This window comes from Thunnus albacares, chromosome 5 (genome assembly GCF_914725855.1).
Source record: "Thunnus albacares chromosome 5, fThuAlb1.1, whole genome shotgun sequence".
Classification (NCBI taxonomy): Eukaryota; Metazoa; Chordata; class Actinopteri; order Scombriformes; family Scombridae; genus Thunnus; species Thunnus albacares.
Window position 1 is genome coordinate 30,619,780 of NC_058110.1, and position 16,839 is coordinate 30,636,618.

The 16,839-nt window shown below is 37.3% G+C and overlaps 2 long non-coding RNA genes across 2 annotated transcripts; both read right to left on the minus strand.

Annotated features, from left to right (window-relative positions):
- Positions 1-12,524: 12,524 nt before the first annotated feature.
- Positions 12,525-13,794, minus strand: LOC122982860. The gene is made up of 2 exons (XR_006403546.1): positions 13,525-13,794; positions 12,525-12,636 (listed from the first exon to the last, which is right to left on the minus strand). It is a non-coding gene; the product is annotated as an uncharacterized LOC122982860 (long non-coding RNA).
- A 996-nt stretch (positions 13,795-14,790) lies between these two features.
- Positions 14,791-16,576, minus strand: LOC122982861. Its single transcript, XR_006403547.1, has 3 exons — positions 16,416-16,576; positions 16,153-16,317; positions 14,791-14,828 (listed from the first exon to the last, which is right to left on the minus strand). It is a non-coding gene; the product is annotated as an uncharacterized LOC122982861 (long non-coding RNA).
- Between the last annotated feature and the right edge of the window lie 263 nt (positions 16,577-16,839).

The following is a 16,839-nucleotide window of genomic DNA, read 5'->3' on the forward strand; positions in this document are numbered from 1 at the left end:
AGCTTTCAATCTAAATTGGTCGAGGCTGTTGACATTTACTGAACTTTTTGCTTCTCTTACTTTAAAATGACTGAAGATTTGTAATTTTAAAGTATTTTAAAGGGTTTTTAAGGATTTTTAAAGACACTGACAACTGTTACAACCACTTTAGTTTGAAATTTCTTTATTTTTTTCACATGCATCTGACAAACATCAGTGCCAAAGTCTCCTTCAGCAGCATTTTCCAGGCTGTTACTGCAAACTTGTTCAGGGCCGTGATCTAAAAAGAGATGAAACACAGATCAGGTGCCTCTTTCACAATTAGTTGCTTCCTTATTGTGGTGTTACAACAGAAAAAGAGAAGCTGTATTTATAGAGCAAAACTCAGAAGTGATCATCAGTGGTGTATGGAGACATGTTGTAGCCAGATACCATATTGTTTTTATTTCCATGGCTAATAGGTGAAATGCTTTGCTTGTAATATTTGGTGTCCCCCAAAGGTAAATGATCATAGAAAGAGAAACTGACAAGAAACGATTTACATGCACATAGCAGCAAATAGTGTCTATTTCCTAATATGAAGACATGATCAGGATGTGTGATTATGAAATGTTATAATAACCCGTGACTGCTGTTGTATGCTGTTCTCCTACTAACTAATTTTCATCGAAGCAGAGCCTGCAGTGGTAATCTCCTCAAGGTTATACTGCTCACAATGACAAAGATGTACAATTTATGCAGATGTTAGTATTTCAAATGATGTAGAATAAAAATAACTTTTGTTTTATTTATAGTATTGAATATGCTGTTCAGTTCAGATCTTTATTGCCCCACAAAAGGATATTTGCAGCAAGGCAGCATCAAAACACAAACACAATAATGAAACAATAAGACAACTGAATACATTCAAAGTGGTGCTGCTATAGTCACATATTAGAATAAAGGACGCATGTTTGAAACAAAGGAAAACAGCAAAGGAGAGTGAAGTTATGAAAATCAATATGAGGAACCAAAAATCAGTTTATAATGTGTTAGAGTTAAGAGCACTTATTGCACATGGGATAAATGGAAGCTTGAACCTGATGCATCTGATTTTAGTTGTCAAATTTGATATGTTTGATTTAACTTTCCATGTGATTTGACTGTTATCCATGTCTGACAGAGAAGGCTGCTTTTCACCAATTATACATTTACCTGCTGCCTTGACAATATTTCTAATTGCCATGGTCATATTGCCTCAGTGTTCACATCAAAGCTCAGTTGCATGAATTACACTAAATACAGATAATGAAGTCTAGAGTCTGACTTTACAGTAAACCCTACATCTTGCATTTTATGTATAATGGTACATACCTTAATTTGAACATTTTTGTATTTTTTATATATATATTATGTATATTCTATACTCTGTATTTATGGTGCACACTTGTCTCTGGTCTGTATGCAGTATGTTACACCAAATGAAATTTCACTCCTCTGTATGTGCTGTGTATACTGTGGAATGACAATAAAGCTTGACTTGACTTTGTCATGTAGAGTAACAAGAGATGGACTCAAATGCAGAACGCAGAACTGGACTGGAGAAACCTAACGAGACAGAACTGAAACTGAACTGACAACAGGTCTTAAATACAAATTGAATTAATGAAACAAGGAACCTGTAGCAAGACATAATGGCAGGCTGGGAGCTGATTGGCTGGAGAAGACCCAGGGAGCAGGGCAGGTGTGGAGAGAAAAGCAGAACAGAGACACAGGAGGAAAACCCAGAGCAGAAGAAAACCAAGAAAACAGAAAACACAATCCTCATCATGATCAACCAACATACATAAACCTGTCCAAGAACACACAAATACAACTTAAACACACAGGCACACCACAACCAGTAAACTCTTATCTACAATCTGATGATGCAGCTCCTCAAACATGGCACACAGAGGCTGCAAATGCAAATCACTCAATTCTACAGAAACAAATGCCAAACAAATTATTTTCATAATGTGTTGAGGATGAGTTAAAGAGTGTCCAACGATTGAACAGGGTAAATCAGAAAAAATATTACAAAAATGTAAAAGAGTACAGAGCACAGGCAAAAAATTGAGTAAGGTATTTTAGATCACAGACAGAAGATGTCCTAAAAATAAACCACAACTATTTCTGTTGTGGGCACGATTGTGCATCATGATTGAATGTGCAGTACGTCTGGTCATGAGCCATAGTGATTGGATTGAGGGTCTCGTAGGTGGAGGCTGGATTGACGTTCTCGTAGTCTTCCAATGTGGAGACTGGAGCAGAATTCTCATAGACAGGCTGAAAAAACAACAGTACAATTTACCAAGGTGACAAGGAATGATAATGTACATGAGATACATAACCATTTTAACAGCCTAGATATTCTTCTGTTAACTAAACATTTAGAGCACAGATACCTTGATGTAAAGTAAAAAAGGAAAACAAAGAGTTGAAAAAAGTCACCTCCATCTTTGTGCTGGTTAAGGGGGCCCTGCTGTTCACATCTGTGGAAGACAAAGTACAACAAAGGTGTTTTCATTCTTCTTCATTTGTAATTATTGAAAGAGTGAGAATAGGAAGGTAACTCACAATTAGAGCTTCCTCTTTTCTTCCACTTGTGTAGGAGCGGTAGACAAACAGCCAACAGCACAACAACCACAGTCACAGAAACAACCAGAGGAAAGAGGATACCTGGATGAGAGACACACAGTGTTCAAAGTAGTTCACACTGCTGTAGAAGGGGAGTTGCTGCGGTTTATTAAGTCAGAATCAGAAACAGGTTTATTGCCAAGTAGGTTTACACATACAAGGAATTTGCCTTGGTGTTGTCCTACCACGAAAGATAGATATATAAATAAAAATGTATAATTAAAATTAGGGCCATATGAAATCCATTTTAATTTCTTTCAGGTTCCATTTTATTTTTTTGCAAATTCCGTGTTTTCCGTTTTAATTTTTCTGAATTTTGTGTTTTACGATTTAAACACATTTTGTCATCAAAAAGAGTGTCTTATCATGTGGTGGGTGAATAATTTCAATTTTTAACAGTTCAACGAGAAAACATTCAAAATTTAATGAATATCAAAGAAAGTGCTTCAATATAGTTATAAAACAAAATATTCCGTCCTTTTGTAAAATAAAGTACTTCGCATCTAAGCTTCACATTATAAATTAAAAAACAGTAAAAGTCTGTTGTTGCAATCTTCCATCTTTCACAGACATCTCCATCGAAGTACATGATTGTCAGCCTCTTTGTGTTCAGCTTAGTGAGTGCCTCTCGCTTGTAGAGTCTTGTATTTGCTGAAACTCCTCTAACAGTCGACTGAGCTGACTGGGTGAGTAGATGTAGGGCACTGCCACCTCCGCAACCCTCAGAATCTCACACTCAAGCACCTCTAGTATTCAACAAGATCCAAACCAAGTGTGTAGACTTCAATTTGCTTTTCCATGGCTGGAGCCTGCCTAGGATCAAACACTCTAACCAGCCTGTAGACATCTTTGGCTGGATGTATGTCCCAATTAGGGGTATCGCGATATACTGGTATTGACCGGTATTACTGGTACTGATATAACTGTGGTATTTAAAAAATGAAATATTGATATCATGTTAATAATACACATATAATAATATTGTGCATATAATACACACAACTGTGGTAAGAACACAACTCCTTGTCTTTAAGTGAGTACTCATGCGACACATCTTTGGAAAGCCAAGATTCTTGTGATTTGATTGAAAAATCAAGTGGATATTTTCCAAAGTTAAGTCTTTTTAAGTGCCAAATTCCCTCTTGTGTTTCTGTCCCTCCTTCATACCTTAGCATGGAAACCATCAAGAGAAACACAGAGTAGATTTTGTACTGATCGGACTGAAAATGCAGAGGGTTCCCATTTGATTTGTCTAGGTTGTCAGGTTGCTAAAGCCTTATATCAGCTTCAGATGAGAAGGACAACTGTGAATTGTGTTACCAATTTCTTGCAATGAAATTACTCAAGGAAGATATCTGATCTAAAGTTTAAAAAAGGAAGGAGGAAGTGGTTTATCTTTTTTTTCTTTTCTTTTGTTGCAACCTAAATCGCAAATTTGGTAACAGGTTGTCTTTGTCCTGAGCAAAACAGTTATGAAAGTCTTGAGAGTGTGTTTCCTCTTTTCAGCAGTAAAACATTGATGCATTCATCAATGCATTTAAGGAAGACTTAATGAAACAAGACTGAAAAGAAGTTGATGTTGATGAACCAGACAAAGCCCTCAATGCATTCCTGGCTACATTAACAGAACTCTATGAAGAAAATTGCCGATTAAAAAAATCCAGAGGGAAGCATAAATATGTGGATAAACCATAGATTACTAAGGGGCTGCAGAATACATGCAAGAAGAAAAATACACTCTACAAGGAATTCCTAAAATGTAGAACTAAAGAAAATGTAAGTAAATGAGATGTAAAGATAAATTAATAAAGATTATGAGATGTAACATAAAGGAGTATTATAGCAAGCACTCAACAACATAATCAAAATAGTATTGGGAAAGCACATTAGTTTTTTTGTTAATAATCAAAATGTAACTATAAATAACAGAAAAGAGGTTGCTGATGAATTCAATGACTATTTTGTAAAAGTTGTAAAAGATGTAAAATAAAGAAAACCCTTGAATGAGTAGGTGTGTCCAAACTTTTGACTTGTACTGTAGTACCCAGCAGCATGTATAAATGGACTCCAAACTGAAGGCAACAACTGGATAACGGCAGTATTACCAACCAAGCTTTACTACTGACATTAGAACAAAATTGGTAACAGGTTGTCTTTGTCCTGAGCAAAACAGTTATGAAAGTCTTGAGAGTGTGTTTCCTCTTTTCAGCAATAAAACATTGATGTTGAACATTGACATTATAACAACATTGTAATAAAAACATTAATATTCATACATGCAAACACATTCATGTACTTGCACACATGACAATATACTTAGTCATAGAAATCTTTCTGATTGTCTGGCAGGTGTTGGTTAAAGAGTATGTACACCCTCGACTTCTGCCTGGCTGCTTCAAGCCATAATATTTAAAAATGTGATGTAGAGAGTGAAGTGGAGGCTTGGCAACGTGGTACGTGCAGGGGGACAACAGACAGATTTACACACTGACCATCACACTGGCCTAGACATACTAGGCTGGTTTAGCAGCTTTGGAGGGTTTTGTTTTTGCACACAGTGTGTACTGCTGGAAAAAAATCATCTGTAACTCATCTAGGAGAGTCCTCTGTTTCTGTGAGTAAAAGTAAAGTTCCAAAGGTAAATGTACCTTGCCCTCTAGCTGATATCACAGACTGGTTGGTGGTTTCAGCAGAAAATGAAGTTGTGGAGCTTCTTCTGAAACTCTGTGTTGTTGTTGGTGTGGAGGCTGATTGGACTGATGTTAAAGAAGGTCTGAGAGTCAAGTTTGGTTTTGAAGTGGATGGAGCTGTGAACAACAAAAAAGAAACAAGAACACAGTGATAGAAAATAAATCCTGATGAGAGGAATAAAATGCTCCTTTAGTTGATCAACTGCTTAAAAAAATGTAATTAAATGGTCAGTTTATAGTGGTGTTGGTTAAAGAGTATGTACACCCTCGACTTCTGCCTGGTTGCTTCAAGCCAGAATATTTAAAAATGTGATGTAGAGAGTGAAGCGGAGGCTTGGCAACGTGGTACGTGCAGGGGGACAAGAGACAGATTTACACACTGACCATCACACTGGCCTAGACATACTAGGCTGGTTTAGCAGCTTTGGAGGGTTTTATTTTTGCACACAACGTGTGTACTGCTGGAAAAAAGCACCTGTAACTCATCTAGGAGAGTCCTCTGTTTCTGTGAGGTTATCTTTAAAAGTAAAATTCCAAAGGTAAATGTACCTGAACCTCCAGCTGATATCTCAGTTTGCTCCTCTTCAGACTGGTTGGTGGTTTCAGCAGAAAATGAAGTTGTGGAGCTTCTTCTGAAACTCTGTGTTGTTGGTGGTGTGGAGGCTGATTGGACTGATCTTACAGAAGGTCTGGGAGTCAAGTTTGGTTTTGAAGTGGATGGAGCTGTGAACAACAAAAAAGAAACAAGAACACAGTGATAGAAAATAAATCCTGATGAGAGAAATAAAATCCTCCTTTAGTTGATCAACTGCTTAAAAAATTAAATGAAATAGTCAGTTTATTACTTTTACTCCTAAAAACACTGATGCAGTAAATGGACACTTACTGTATCAATCTTCCCAGTGATTTATTAAACCAAATATCTGGTGCCTCATTTTTAAAACATTTATATTCACGCTTAACATTGGGGAGAGGCAACCCAGACTTTCCAGGATCCTGCCACATCCTGGCATCATCCTGACATTTCAGCAGCACTGTGCTGCTCCACAACTGACCGCGAGTGTAAGTAGGCCTAGCAGACAGTCCAGCCCTCTCCTCTGTGCTCTGGGGTTGGGAAATGTGTCGGTGAGACAGCGCTGATGAAATATTGATCGGAATTTCATTTGAGATTTGAGTTCAATTATATCTTTTAAAATTGAAAGGTGCTTATGGAATGGTTTTGGCTCACTAGCACAAACACAAATAACACTGCTGGTTTGAATGTTTATGATAAAGTGGATCTATCATTAACATGTGATATGAAGTGAAATGAAATGTGAGAGAAATCATTATACAATCTGTCTTCCATTCACCACCTCACCATCTGCATTGCCAGTTTCCCCCGTCTCCAAAATGTTCATACTCATGAGTCAGAGTTTACATACAGGTGCACACATTCTCCCGTCAAGTTTGTATTTTTATAAATCACAACTTTTTCATGGGAAGTGGCGTACGTCTCTTTCAAGCCCCATTTTATGTATATACAACGGTTATAAATGAGACCCCAGGTCATTAAAATATCAGCTGCAGTCAGAAAAATGTGAAAATTTCCTCTAACCTCCAGAAACATGAAGAAACATTTTCATGACTTTCAGTAGAAACTCACCATTTGTGACAATGATCTGAAACTCCATGTATTGATCTATTGAGAGAAGATTCTCCAAACCACACCCGTAAAGTCCTGAGTCAGATTTGGTCAGCTGTGTGATGGTCACATGCAGACGACTTCCTGCACGTGTGTTTTTATATTCCATGATGTATCTGCCTCTTTGAACTCTGACATCATACATGTAAAGAAAGTCTTTTATACATCTGTCTTTACAGAAGTACGTCCTTTCTCCAGTGTAGGTATAGGGACATTGAACTGTGATACTTTGTCCTTCAGTTCTTATAAAAATGGGGATTTCTGCATTGATGAGACCAATGTTTCCATCCTGCAGTGCTGTTGAAAAAAAAAAAAAAAAAAAAAATCAATAATCAATAATTCACATTTACACTGATTCACAGAGTCACTCTGGGAGCTCCTTACATCCTTGTCCTCATTAATTTGTTTTCTTTTAACTACTGTCTTTTATTACTCCGGTTTCTTTTTATGAAGTTTTGTGTTTCTTTTACATTTTGTCTTGATGCTTTTTTATGTTTTATGTGAAACACTTTGAATTGACTTGTTGTTGAAATGTACTATACAAATAAACTTGCCTTGCCTGTATAATCGGTTTCCTTCTATTTCAGTAAAAAAGGACTGATCTACATAAGAACATAATAAGTTTCACCTACAGAACAGAGACAAAGTAAACAAACTGCTGTAGCTACAAGTCATGGACAGACAGTGTGTCGCTAACAAGGATTTTGAAGAACAATAATGAAACCAGCATCTAACAGTCTGAAGTGATATTTTCAGCTGTGTTAACATGTTGTTTAATATGCTGTAGTTGAGCAGCTAATTACCTATCTATCCTGCTAACTCACTTTTCTCCAGTGAATGTTTGTTTGGTGGCTCGTTCAACAAGCTAAGGTACAAAACAAGACGTGTCTTCATGCTTGTAAGTTAGATAAGAAGGAGACTTAATGTTGGTTGTTGCTTGAGTCTGTGGCTCACCAGTTGACTGCTGTTAATTGCATGTCAAATGTTTACGTTAATGGAAACTTTAAAGAATCACAAACTATCATATGATGTCAAAATTAAAGAAGTACAAAGAACCACATAGAATATAAATTGGTAAATTATTTTTTGTATAACAACCAGGGTTTTTCCACATGACAAAACAGTTGTATTCACACACTGTTCTTGAAATGACATTGATTTACTTCGGCTGCTACTCATATGTTTCTCTGGTTCTGTAAGAAGTAATATTTTTTTGCAGAATGTACCAGGAAGGTAGTTTGTAATGCAGTTAAGCTAAAACAGTCAGGCTGAAGCAACAGAACACACATTTTATTATGAGTATGTTAAAAAAATACAACAACAAGAAACTGAATTGTGTTTTGTATAAAACACAGTTAAAACAAAAGTTGATTTTAGATAAATGTGAACATTTCTTAAAAAGGATGATTTCTGGGTGTGTCCTGGTAGCTCACTGACCAAGACGCATGCTACATAACCACAACGTCCACGGTTTGATTCTGGCAGCACTTTGTCACCTCCTAGTCTCTCTCTCCCCCCTTGTTTCCTGTCTACTCTCTACTGTTGCTGTAATAAACTCTTACAATGACAGACTGTCAACTGAACTGAACAAAACTCATTTGCATGCAAAAATAGAAAAAAGTCAGTTACTGAAAATTCTCAATGAGTAAACCCTTCAATGTTACTGATTAAAAGATAATTTTGAGGAAGTAACAAATACTGTTAACGACTTACATTTTAAAGTGACTCTGGTCATCATGTTTAACCACAGAAACATGAGAAACTGCTAATTTATCACCCACCAACTCTAAATAAATAAAGAATATAACGTAATAAAGAGAAACAGAAATAGAAAGTGGATGTACTCACTGAGGAAGAAGAAGATCAAAGTGTGACAAACTTTCATATTGAGGCTCTGATGGTTTAATTTCGGCCTCTCTTCCTTCTTCACTGGCAAACCAGGAACTTCTCACTTCTTTAAATGATGGAGTCCCTCCCCCAAACACACACACGCACACGCACACGCACACGCACACGCACACACACACGCACACACACACAGCTCTGCTCTGCTCTCCTCACCATCAGTTTCTCTTTCTACCGCAGGTCTGAGTTGACCTGCAAATACATGCAAGATTTTAGAGCTGCAACGATTAGTGCAACTATTTATTGCAAATAATCATTTTAGTCATTTTGTTCAGCAGAAATGACAAATGTGCTGGTTGCAGCTTCTCAAATGTGAGGATTTGATGCTTTTCTGTGTCATACATGATGGTAAACTCAATTTCTTTGGATTTTGGACTGTTGATCAGACAAAACAAGACATTTTAACATATCACCATGGGATCCTAAAAATTATAACACACATTTCTCACTATTTTCTGACATTTTATAGACAAAACGAGAAAATAATATAAAGATGAATTGTTAATGAAATTCATTTTTAGTTGCAGCCCTACAAGGTTTAGGGAAGGCAGCACACTCATCACTCTGATGCAGTTTACAGAAACATTGAGTAGATTGTTGCTACTTTCTCATATCTTTTTATGTCTACATGTGAGTCAACACCTCACAAGAACAAGTACACAGGAGTTGTTCAATTTCACATAAAGTTGTTTGGCTTCCAGAATATAACACTTTCAAACACTTCTCTACTGAAGAAGAGTGTTTGGAGCTTATTAACATAACAATCATCATTATTGATGATCAACTACACTGATTTGTGTCATTATGTTAGAAGTTTGGTGAAGCAAGTCAAATCAAATTTATTTACAGAGAACATTCAAAAATGTTGATGACCAAAGTGCTTTACAGAGAAATTTAAGATACAGTTAATTAAAAGCAAAATAAATAGATAAATAACTAACAGACCAAATTAAAACATTTTATCACTATATTAAAAATGAAGGGGGAACAAAGGCGTTTGGATGAAGGTGGGTCTTTGGCAAGGATTTAAAAGTGGTGATTGTTGGGGGAAGATCTGACAGTGAAGATCAAACTGTTCAGGGAAAAAGCTGCGTCACCTTTGGATTTTGACTGAGAACGTGGAGTAACTGATCAGAGGGTCTGAGGGCTCTATCAGAATTGTAGGCTGGTGCCAAACCATTCATAGCTTTAAAGGGGACATATTATGCACATTTCCAGGTCTATATTTATATTCTGGCTCTATTGTAATACCTTTGCATGATTTACAATTCAAGAAACTCCTTATTTATCTTATACCGGCTCTTTATGCAGCCTCCCAGTTCAACCTTTGTCTGAAACAGGCCATTTTAGCTCCTGTCTCTTTAGGAACCCCCTCCTGATGAGCCCAGTAGAAAACGTTGCAAATAAAGAGTTCAGAGCAGGTTGGAGCATTTCTATATATATTAACTTTACGTTTTGGAACTTTAACCATGTTTAAGATAGATATCTGACATCATAACAGTATATAAATAACAGAAAACCAAAAAAAGCATAAAATGTTTCCTTTTAATCTTAAAGAATCTTAAAATCTATTCTATATTTCACTGGTAACCAGTGGAGGGAGGCCAGTATCAGGGAGATGTGGTCTCTGTCAGTACCAGTGAGGAATCTCACTGCTGCATTTTGAACCAGCTGCAGGCGAGACTGAGAAGACTGACCGACTTCCACATAACAGGAGTTGCAGGAGTTGAGACCTGAGATAAACAAAGCATGTAAAACATTCTCCAAATGAGAAAGAAAATGTTTGAGGAGCATTTAAATAACATCTCTAACTGCAGAATACACCCCAAGACTGTTTCCAATAACTTCCTCTTAAAACAATGTTACTCTAAAGCTGAATTAGAAATTATTGTTATACATTGTGAGTTAAATAGTAGAAATACTGTGTTCACATTACAAAGTTCTGCCTGAGCCCTCTGCATGGGTACTCCCATTACTGATGTCAGTCTGAGTGACATTGTTAAAGGGCATCGCACCAACTAAGTCATAAAATTGAAACTTGATCATCATTATTATGTAATGGGTGTAGCTAAAACCTCAGAGAGAGCTTTAGACTAGCTGCTGAACATAGTGGAGCATTTAGCAGCTAAAGAGCCAGACATTTCCCTCAGGAGTTAGTAGAGAGCAAAAACATCTATCACCATCTTACCTTGCGAGGCAGCTGGATTCACGACGCCGATTGGTCTGAACCACCGGTACTGAGGACACAAGCTCATAACTTGAAGCCTGACATGATAGATTCTAGCATGATCTTGTGAATCCAGCTGCCTCGCAAGGTAAGTGATGGAGTCAACTGTGAAGGAAAAAAGACATAAATTCTACTCATTGTCCTGCCGGTGGGGTCCGTCTCTGTCCTTCCTGCCAAGCTGGTCACATCATGGATTACAACCTCCAGCAACCACCTGTCAATAAAGACAAGTTTTCCTAATGATCAGTTTGCTTTTCTCTCCACTGAGCATTCAGCTGCTGTTTCTGTAGAGTCACTCCTGTTCCCCTCATACGTTATCAAAAGCGGGGATAAATTCTCGTCTCAAGTTGGCACAACAGTCCATCCATGCTCTCTCTCCACTTCTTTGTGGCCTCCAGACTTCTCAATCATCAGTGTGAGTTAGTGGAGGTTTTCTCTCTGCATGTGGCATGAGTCAGATTCACAATCAGAATGTTTTGATGTTTTCCACTGACACAAGCCACAAGTCTGAGAGCATGAGTTGGTTTGAATCCCTTTAAATCTCATAACTTGACAGACTGCAGAGTTATAAGCTCTGAGATGAAGCACAGAGTTTTCATGCAAGACTGCAGGAAGTTACTGCTACAGGTCAAGAAAGACACTAACTGCCATGAAACCACAGCATGTCGTTTTCACTGTTTGCCATTTTTGATTTAAAAATTGCTGAAATGATTATTCCACTACTACAATTTTAAATTTTTATACCTCAATGACCAAATGTTATTTTTCATGTCCTCCAGAAGACGCATGAGTGTCTTCTGATCTGCTACCTCTTTAATTATATGTCTGACGCAGTATAGGAAACAAAAACTACTCTGTTGTTAGAGAGATATAAAAAGAAGGAACACTGGCTGAAATGTGTGAGAGAGATGAATGTGTAAAAATAGTAACTTCTGCTTTCACGTGTGAACATGAACTTACTGTCATTTGAACAAACAATGCTGCTGCTGTTTCTCTGCAGACTTCAGAGGTGTGATGTCTGACCTCCTCTCAGGATGTTCAGACCTCAGTGTGAAGTGTTCACATTACTGGACAGTTGAGTCACAAACTGACTGATAAAACAGCATAATGTTTATAGGTCTTTGTATCTGTGTGCATGCATGTAGTCTTTATGAGAATGTACAGTATGTATGTTTGTCTATGTGTGTCTGTTCCTCTATCTGTGTGTACATGTCCGTGTGCATGTGAGTGTGCACAAGTACATGATCAGTGATCGCGGTTTGGTTTTGTTTCAGCTAATGTTTCAGACGTCACCCTCATGTGGCCAAATTGAATCATTACTTCATGAAAACCAAACCAAACCTTTACTTTCATGAACTTTAGGGAAACAAAACTACAATAATTTAAAACTGACCAAAGTTTGTTTTTATTTCATATGTCTGCAGGAGTGTGGAGGTCCAATCAGAGTGCAGAGACTGAGAGGAAGCTGAACCAATCAGAGGAGGGGGACAGCTCTGTGTAGGAACAATAAACATCAGCTTGTTATTGCTGTTAAATAATATTTGGTGAAGGTTTGATGCCCTGAAAGAACAACTGAAAGAGTTCATTCTACAATCTAAAAGCTGAAGCTCAAATTTATATTTCTCAAACTCAACATGGAGATAAAATCCGCAAACAGCTTTTACAATACATTTGTTAGTGTTGGGTTTCAATAAAAAGAAACATCATAAATACCAGCTGAAATCACATTTAATTATCCCTGTTTGTGGTCAAAAATAATGGCAACATGTTTATTAAAATATATTGTTAGTAGTTTTGTATTATTAGAATGAGGAAAAAAGGAGGAAATATCAGAAATGCTCCTTTTTGTCCAGTCAGCTTGGGGTCGTGTCAGTGTTTGATTGACATTAGCTGGCAGTCTACTGGTGGTCATAAAGAACATAAAGTATTTTGGACTGTTGATTGGACAAACAAGACATTTGAAGATGTCACCAGTGAATCTTAGAGATTATAACGAGACCTACAAGATTTTGTTCTAATATTTACTTTTGTATAGAAAACATCTTCCACCATCCAACTGTTCACTCATTCAATCCACCCTTGACTACAAAACGGCTAAATTATGCAACAGCAACGGTTGAATGCAACACACAAGTCCAGTTTGATGAAATATATTAAAGTGATAAAGTGATAAGTGAAAGTGGATTAAAAGGAGGGATATGAAATGTAAAGTCTAGTTTGATAAGAGTACAGTTCAGCTATGAAGTTGAGCAGCAGCTTCTGGAAAGGAGGCACACAAGTGTTTTGGAGTGCGTTTCCTGAGTCCTCATGTGTCTCGTGACCAGGACTGTGACTCCACCGGCGACAAGAATATTCAAATAGTCCAGTGATTAAATTTGTACCACATCAGATGTTCTGTGAGCCAATGCCACCACGATCACTTTAGTTTTTTTTAAGCAGTTTGCTGAAACGTTGATCTTCATTTGCTGAAATAAATTATTTATGAGTTTGTTGCTTTCCCACATCTTTTTATGTCTACCTGTGAGCCAGCACTGCACAAGAAAAGGTGCGCAGGAGTTGTTCAATTTCACCTAAAGTCATTTAGTTTCCAGACCCTGGTTTAGAATTTATTTATTAGCATCCGTGACACCACATTGTTTTATAAATTAAGCATGCGCATTTAGTTAGAAGAAAGGAGTAACTGATTAGAGGATCTGAGGGGTCTGGATATAGATATGAACTGAGGACATCGGGGATGTAGGCTGGTGTCAAACCATGCATAGCGTTAAAAAACAAATAAAAGATTTTTAAAATCTATTTATATTTCACTGATCACCAGTAGAGGGAGGCCAGTATCAGGGAGATGTGGTCTCTTTTATTGGTGGTCAGTGAGGAGTCTCACTGCTGCATTTTGGCCCAGCTGCAGGTGAGACCAAGAAGACTTACTGACTCCTACATAATGGGAGTTGCAGAAGTAGAGATGTGAGGTAATAAAAGCAGTTAAATGTTCTTCATATCTCCAGTTTGACCAGCACTTCAATAGCATCTCTAATTGCAGAATACATCCCACGACTGTTTTCAATAACACACCCTAACACACCCAAAACAATGTTACTCTGAAGCTGAATTGCTAAAACCTTACAAATACTGTGTTCACGTTACTTGCTTTGCACCCCCGGTACTAATGTCAGTCTGAACGAAGCCTAACTAGATGCAATAAACAGAAGAGCTTATAGAAACATTTGTTCTTACAGTTAGCATTGTTAAACCATGTTGATATATTTTTACTTATTTACCAGCAGTTTCAGCCGTTTGGTGTTGCCTTACAACATTTGAAAACCTTTTTCAAACCATTTTAACCATAACTGAAATATCTTGCTGTTCATTTAACCAAAATAATTTCAGTTCACCCAAACAACTAAAACACCACCTTTGACTCCTGGAATCTACTCATGCAGATAGTTTTGGTTTTATTTGACATGACAGAGTTTTCTTTCTTAACTTTATTAATAAACAAAGTATGACTGCTAGCTGATTATAGGTGCAGTTGAGTACAGAGGCTGTGAATCATCTTTGGCATCAGTGCCCCTGTCAGTGTGTATCTGAGGCGCAGAGTAGACAACTTTATCGGCATGACCATGGGGGGGCGCTGCTGGGTGAGGCGGCAGCACCGAGTGTAGACGAGTTCACTCCAATCGTCTTCAGTCTGGAAGAAAACAAAGAGCTCAAGGTTTATAACTTATTGACTGTTTTAGTCTTAATAGCAAGTTAAAGATTTTATTTTAGTTTGCAATTAAATTACATGTTCTTTTCTTTCGATGGTGCTTGAAAGTCTTTGAACTCTTCAGAATTTTCTCTATTTCTGCATAAATATGAAACATGATCAGATTTTCACATAAGTCCTAAAACTAGATAAAGGGATCCAATTAACCAAAGGAACAAATTAACAAAAACATTAAACTTATCAATTTATTTATTGAAAATTATCCAATCTTACATATTTGTGTGAGGTAAAAGTATGTGAAATCTTGTTCTCAGTAACTAGCGTGACCCCCTTTTGCAGCAATAAATTCAACTAAACATTTCCGTTAGCTGTTATTTTAGACAATCTGCCTGACAGTCGGCTGGTGGTCCAAAGTCTTCAGAAATGGTTCTGTAACCCTTTCCATCAACTCTTGTTTTAAGGTGCTCAGAAATCTTTTTTGCTCAAGCCATGACACACTTCCACAAACCTGTGTTGTGAAGCTCAGACTTTCATAGAGAAAACCCAGATTTCTCTTCTTAAAATAAGGCAAGGCCTCCCAGACTCACCAGGTAGTACTAAATATCATAAATATCCTGGTTCTGGATCTGAATGTTGTGTTTTCCAGGCCTGGAGAAGTCATAGAAATTGATAAAAGCCACAAAGCTCATGAAATACTGATACATTTCCTGATTATCTCAGTCCCAGGTAATTACTGTAGAAAGCCACAACACCGGGGCTATAGATGTGTTGTATTTTATAAGCTTATTATATTTCCCTTCATGTAAAATTTTAATCTAAAAGGTAATAACTAAAGTTGTCAAATGAATGTAGTATAATATTTCTCCTCCAAAAATATAGTAGAGTAGTATTAAGTACAAGTAATTCAAAATTGTACATGAGTTCAGAACTTGAGTAAATGTATTTAGTTACCACTGGTGTTTAGTGTGTGTGACAGTGTGGCTGCACTCAGAGCAGGAGGGTGCTGCCGATTGAAGCAGAGCAGAGTTAGCAGGTAGTGAATGTACTCTTAAAGCTACAGTTTGTCAGTAAAAAAAATGCTACAGCATCTCAAGACCCAAGCCAAGTCCCTGTGCCTTGCTTGTCAACTGCTGAGTAAAGTTAAGATTAACACAGAAGTTACTGTAACTACAAATTCAACCCTGGAGGAGAAAACAAAGTCTCCCCTGTGCTTCCCAACCATGATGTGGATGCTGATGCAGGAATGGTTAACACTACTGTTTTCTGACCACAAAGCTAAAATGCTGCTGCAGTTTTTTTTTTTTACTTTGTTCAGAGGACGGGATGCTGTGGCAGCGGCGAAGCTGTAGTCATCTGAGGTTTTGACTCCATTTGGCTTGTAAATTGCGACAGTGTAAGTTGAAGAGATTTCCACAGGAGGAGATCTGCTCTGTCTGCCGTCCTCTCTGGTCTCCTCGTACACTCGTTTGGCCTGCAGCAGAAGAAGAAGAGGGGTTTGGTTTGTATTAATATCAGCTAATTTCACAAAAACTAACAATGCTCAGATGTCACAAATTCACTCAAACTCACCTGTGTGACATTAGCATGCTCTATTTCCACAGGATGTTCTGAAAAGCATGCAGTTCAGAAGATTAATTAAACTGTTAAAACATCTGTCGAAGAGACACTTTAGTCCTTCATTCCTGTTTGAGCATCTAAAGAAAGATGAACTTACTACAAATTAGACTGATGATGAGTTGAAAAAAAAATAGTAGTAATATTCACACATTAAGACACAGTCATCACTTTGTTCTGTGTCTTTCCTGTTGTATGATTCTGATGTTTGAGTTGAATGTAATGAATGAATGAATGAAAAGGAGATTGACAACTGAAAACTGTATATTGTGTTTGTTTTTCAGTTATTTGCTCCTTTTAGCCACTTGTCCATAACTAACAGTAGCTAGAAAGATAGCTTTTAGTTAGCTAAAGCTTGCTAACCCAAACTTTAAAGATG